Source organism: Berghia stephanieae, chromosome 4, assembly GCF_034508935.2.
Source record: "Berghia stephanieae isolate SIO BIC M18660-M18661 chromosome 4, UCSD_Bste_1.3, whole genome shotgun sequence".
In the NCBI taxonomy this organism is placed as follows: Eukaryota; Metazoa; Mollusca; class Gastropoda; order Nudibranchia; family Aeolidiidae; genus Berghia; species Berghia stephanieae.
Window position 1 is genome coordinate 45,983,184 of NC_088363.1, and position 6,289 is coordinate 45,989,472.

A 6,289-nucleotide genomic window follows, 5' to 3' on the forward strand; every position below is an offset into this window, starting at 1 on the left:
AGTTTCTGGATTGTTATATGATATTGATATATGATATTCTGCGGCTATGTGGTCTTGTGGTATGACACTCGCTTTCGGATCGGAAGGTCCTGGGTTCGAGCCTTGCTCGGCGCATATTAGAGTCCTTGAAAAAGGTTCTTTATTCACATTCTCTCACCGTATTCAGGTGTAAAATGAGTAACTGGCCGTTAACAGCGTTGTCTCTTTCGAAAAAAAGGTTTGTAATATCGCCTAACAGGTGTCACGTCTCGACCTACATGTTGTGTTGCTGTTGGTCAGGGACCCTTTGTAAAGCACTTTGAGCACGTTTAGTGGATATTGCACGATATAAAAGCTCAATTTTTATTTTAATTGACAAATGGAATCGTTAGATTCATTTTGAGAGATTTTTGTAAACTGCACAGTTCATCGTATCATATCGTATTGTATCGTATCGTTTAAGAGCTACATTTGTATCGACAGAAAAATGTGAGTGACCTTATTTATTTTATATGCTCTAACCAACGTTATCGAGCACTCTCGTACCTAAAAGTACCCAACAATACTCATATATATATATATATATATATATATATATATATAATATAAATATATATATATATATAAATCGTTTCTATTGTTTTGTTTATTTTATTCCTTTTTGGGTTTTTTTGTGTTTTTTTTTTTATTTTTAGATTTGTTTATTCAATTTTCCCAGTGTCCTGACCATGAGAATATTGACATTTGATCTTCAAGAGGTGTTTTTTTTTTTTTTATGTTATTTGTTTATTTAATTCAATTCAGTCATGCTTTGCTGAGGATTGGTTTCGGTGTAAAACGTTTTAGTATAATAATATCCCAACTAATTTCTATATCTAATCTATTTATTATAGGATGGGTGCGAGCACTGACGTGGAAAGAATGATAGATTGTAAAACATCCATCATAATAATATCATAAAATAAAATCCCGTGGCTTCATTTTTGTTCAATTATTTTTGAAATTACTGAATTGTAGTATCAGCCTCTTAGTTCTGAAGAAACCGTGAAAATTAATGGTTTTAAAAACATAAAATGCAATTACGATGGCTAAGATTCATAATAAAAACGTGTTTTTATTGTTAAAAGTAGCCCTTCATAGTTCAAAGCCATTGGGCCCATGGGGTTGGATTTTATATCGGAGAATATAGTGTTAAACGGACGATGGGAATTGTCTGCTCTCCATTGGATAGGACGCTGGTATTTTTACGCCAGATCTAACAGACCCGGTTAACCATGCACTGCTGGGTGGACAGGGGGATCAGAAAAAAAAATATCGACTGCAACCTGGATTGATCTTGATTTCTTTGCGTGTATTGCGAGTGTTCTAACAAGAACTGAGCTAACGGGACCCCCCCCCCCCCCCCCCCCCCCCCCCCCCCCCCCCCAACCGCCCACCCCACCCAGCTGCATAATAAAACAATACAAAAGATAACTACGCTCCGGTCTTTGGTCTTCATCAGGTAAATAAATACCAGACCATTGTGGTAAGGCATTTAAAGCTCTATATAGATAGTATGCAGATGACGTCACTCAGGCCTTTGTTATTGTTTTTGCCATCCGCGTTTGTGAGTTGTTCTCACTAAACTGTATTAACCAGACTATAAAAGTTCATGGTTACACAGAGTTTGTGTGTTGGTCCGTTATACTTCCGGATGGCAATGTTGTGAACTCCTTGGCCAAGCGCATTCTATCTCATATCTTATCTGATCTTATCATATCTTCTTAAAAGGCTAACTTGGATAATATATTATTATTATTCCAATGCCTTATACAAGACAGGGAATTGGTGTTATCTGAATAAATAACATTTGTTTTTTATTGTGACAAACAGTAATCACAATCGTTTCTTAATGAAATCAAATCTTTGTGGATCTACGAGTACGTCTTGAATTTGATCAACAGAACAATTGTAATAAAATAAAATCTATTAATCAACCAGAGGGATCCGTAATCATTTTTTAATCTAGTAGAAATGAATGAAATCACCTTATTAAAATTACATACTCTGATATGAATGGAAATGCAAGTGTTAATTAAGTTAAGTGTTAATCTATAAAGATAGAATAGTTTAAAGTATAAAGGAAATTACTAGAGAAAAAATAACAAATTATTCGGATTCACTGAGGCGGGATGGGAATAATAAATAGAAAAAAAGTCATAAATTACATAAACTTTAATAAATATACGAATTTAGGGACAAACGCGACGTGTACATATATGCAGCTATGCCATCCGAACATACTTATGGGCCTAGTTTAACATTGTTGTAATGGACAATATTTTGCGCCATTTTTTTTTTTAGATTTCCATTACAACGATGAACCCGTAAGGAATTGGGTTATCAGACCTGCAAATAAGTGCACGTTGGATAAACCCTTAATGACATCATGATTCTTGCAATCTTTATTTACACAAATATAACTGTCCGTCAATGTTTACTTATGCGTTGGTCTCAGCGGGTTGTTTTTTTTAATTCATTAAAACAACGAGACTATAGCAATAATTATAAGATTGTTGTACAGAATTGGACGAGCATAGTTTTGAAATCGCTTAAGTTTAGCGCCATGACGCTCTATTAGCTACATCTCGGACTATTCGTGGGTTGGATTTTATGTCAGCAACATGCTGTGAAGATCTGATTAAGTGTGTATGAAACTGTGGCAGAGAAAGCAAAATAGAAAAATACAAAAAAAAAAAAATTTAATTAATTTTTTGAAATAAATATATATATATATATATATATATATATATATATATATATATATATATATATATATATATATATATATATTGAATCGTGTTGGATACAAATAAGGTACGTAGACTGACTCCAACATTGTGGTAAATATAAAAATTATATATATATATATATATATATATATATATATATATATATATATATATATATATATATATATAAACATCCCCAAAAAAATCAGACTACAAAATGCAGTGTATCATAAGTCTACACGTTACGACAATTTAAAGTTGTTTTTTTTTTTTTTTTGTCCTTTTTTGGGGAGAGTTTTTCATTATTTTGATTTTTTTGCTTATTTTTAAATCAATATTTTGTTTTGTTTTAAAGATAAGATAAAACAAGAAATACTTTATTAATTCTAAAAGAAAATTATAATCATACTGCACTGTTTTTTTTTATAATGTGTTTTTGTATTATGTATAATTATATTTTTATTTGATATTAGAATCACAGACATGTTGGGAATAGGCCAAGGTGAAGGACAGTTCGGGTTGAAAGAACTTTTATCTCTTGTCGTCGGTATTGATGTAAGATGTTTTATATATTATATTATATGATCCGTTTACACAAGTGAGGATAATAATGCGGATGGGTGGGTCGCTTGAAACGGGTCACTCGTTACCTCAGACTGATTTTGTGTTTGTGTGTGTGTGTGTGTGTGTGTGTGTGTGTGTTTGTGTGTGTTAGATATTCTGTATTAGAAGTATTAGTCAATACTTTTGTCAACAAACAGTCCAAAGTTACGATTTAAGAAAGAAAAAAAGTACTCTCAGAGAACAACGGAGTACCAAATACCATTGAGGACGAAACATGGGTTCCCTAAGAATCTGTATCAATTTTTGTTTCGACAGATAACGCTGTTACAGTCCAGGAACTCGTTTTACACATTGAATACGTGAGAGAACATTGTCGCCCCCCCCCCCCACCACCCCGCCCCCGAGCGGGACTTGAACCAGGGACTAACCGGTCCGAAGGGGAGTGTCGTATTACAAGACTACAGAGATGCACATATTAATAGATACGGTACAGAAAAAGACATTACAACATGTATACTATTTGTTATAATTTCAACGCGTTAAAAATTGCACATTACCTTCCTTCTCCTCCTCAGTATCGATCAAAAAGTGCTGGTTAGTCAAATAATCCGCAACAAATCCCTTTCGGTATCAACTGATTGTCATGAACAGTAAACAACATAACAATAGAATTTAATCCTTCAGACAGAATCACTTTCTAATAGTAATAATATAACAATTTTATAAATGTTCTAACAACAACTTTTTTTATTTTTCAAAATAAATCCTGGCGAAAATTATTTAACATTTTAAAATATCACAAAGGCCCTCCAAAGCGTCTATCTACAAACGAACGTGAACTTAAAAAACACTCATTGGCAAATTTTTAAAAATATATAATTACCCACCGACTCGAACTAGTCTTTATGTGGAGATGCCAAAAAATAATCTGTGACCCACTCTCTCATTGCGGTATTATCATTATATCCCGGACGAATTAGTTGCTGAAAATAGATTTTATAGACACAAATACGAAACTTTAGATTCATTTCTCCTCGTAATATACACGAAAATATACACGTTCTTAAATTTCAATAATCTATAAGTTAGCATTTCTTATCATTTTGAATTAAAATTCACTTTTCTTGTTAAATTCATCCCGAGATAATACCGTCTTGAGACGATGAATCACATTTTAAGATTGAAATAAACGGAAAGGTCAGATTTAAAAAAAAATTACGACAAGCAATCACATATTTAATTATGATCAATAAAACATACAAGTTTTACCAAAATTCAAGACTTAAAATTCTATTTTAAGTATCTAAACTACCCCGACATAATACCGTTTAGAGGTGATAGATCACAAATTAAATGTACAAATTATTTTCCCACTCGAAATAAAAGAGACTTTGTTTTTTAAAATTCGCCTACCCTTTTGCTTAGTGCTTATTACAATTTTAAAACCCTGGAAATTACATCTAAATTAAATATCACAGAGGAACAGTAACAGTGCTGAAGACGAAAAAACATTTTTTTAAAATTTTGGCCAGAAAACTCTTCCTTCAAATATCGACCGATTAAAACGACCCTTATCTTGTCAACAACTCTCAAACCTGAGACTTCATTGAAGTCCCTGTTTTGAGAGTTGTTAGCAAGATGAGGGTCGTTTTAATTGGTCGATATTTGAAGGACGAGTTTTATGACCAAAATTTTAAAAACGTATATATATTTTTAGCACGGCAGAACAGCAGTGGTGGTATTTACTTTATGGCCAGAAATGAACACGTTATCACGGCTCCATCGCTCCAAATGACAGACAAGCAAACAAGGCTGGGTGAAAATTTGACATGGAACGGTTGTCACATTGAATAGCACAAAACATTATAATATTATCATAGGGCTACATTATCATTATTATTGCTATTATTATTATTATTATTATTATTATTATTATTATTATTATTATTATTATTATTATTATATTATTATTATTATTATTATTATTATTATTATTATTCATCATTATCATTATTATTATTAATATTATCATCATCATCATCATTATCATTATTATTATTATTATTATTATTATTATTATTATTATTATTATTATTATTATTATTATTATTATTATTATTATTATTATTATCATTATTATCATCATCATCATCATCATCATCATCATTATTATTATTATTTTTATTATTATCATTATTATTATTATTATTATTATTATTATTATTATTATTATTATATTATTATTATTATTATCATCATCATTATTATTATCATTATTATTATTATTATTATTATTATTAATTATTATTATATTATTATCATCATCATCATCATTATCATTATTATCATTATCATCATCATTATTATTATTATTATTATTATTATTATTATTATTATTATTATTATTATCATTATTATTATTATTATTACTCAATGACTCAAAACTACCTTGCTGCGTACTGTTGAAATAGAAAGAAATGCTATTGGTTGGACGAGGAACACAGCGGCCATTAACGGGTAGAATGGAAACTGCACATATGGCATTTTGTGCCACCTGGCACTAAGTAAGTACATATATTCCATATCTATGGTATTTTCACATCCAATAACATAACAGACATAAGTAATAAAATAGCTATGAATAACAGGCGAGACCAGTTGACCTTGAAATGATCAATCAGATACTGTGTATACTATTATGTATGTTTCGTGTTCTGGCCTACTTTTCTACACAGACATTTTCAAATTCAACATTCGATTTAATCAATTGTGTTAAACATGAAACTGTTGTGTCAGCACATGTTAAATCTAGATATAGCTCGGAGGGGTATGCGGCTACATTATGGTCTAGTGGTATGACACTTGTTTTCGGATCGGAAGGCCCTGGGTTCGAGCCTCGCTCGGCGCATAGTTGAGCCCTTGGAAAAAAACCCTTTACTCACATTCTCTCACCGTGTTCAGGTGTAAAATGAGTA

The 6,289-nt window shown here is 31.2% G+C and overlaps 1 protein-coding gene across 7 annotated transcripts in view; it reads right to left on the reverse strand.

Moving 5' to 3' along the window:
- Positions 1–5,140, reverse strand: part of LOC144970681 (cationic amino acid transporter 4-like) — a 79,037-nt gene extending 73,897 nt beyond the window's left edge. Inside the window, exons 1-3 of one of the 7 annotated variants that reach the window (XM_078910566.1) lie at positions 5,061–5,110; positions 4,728–4,808; positions 3,872–4,011 (exon numbers count right to left, since the gene is read on the reverse strand). The gene's annotated coding sequence lies outside the window, so the exon portion shown is untranslated. Of the gene's footprint in view, positions 1–3,871; positions 4,141–4,727; positions 4,809–5,060 lie in introns of those variants that run through there. The other 6 variants (XM_078910562.1, XM_078910561.1, XM_078910565.1 and 3 more) reach the window with 6 other exon arrangements.
- Between the last annotated feature and the right edge of the window lie 1,149 nt (positions 5,141–6,289).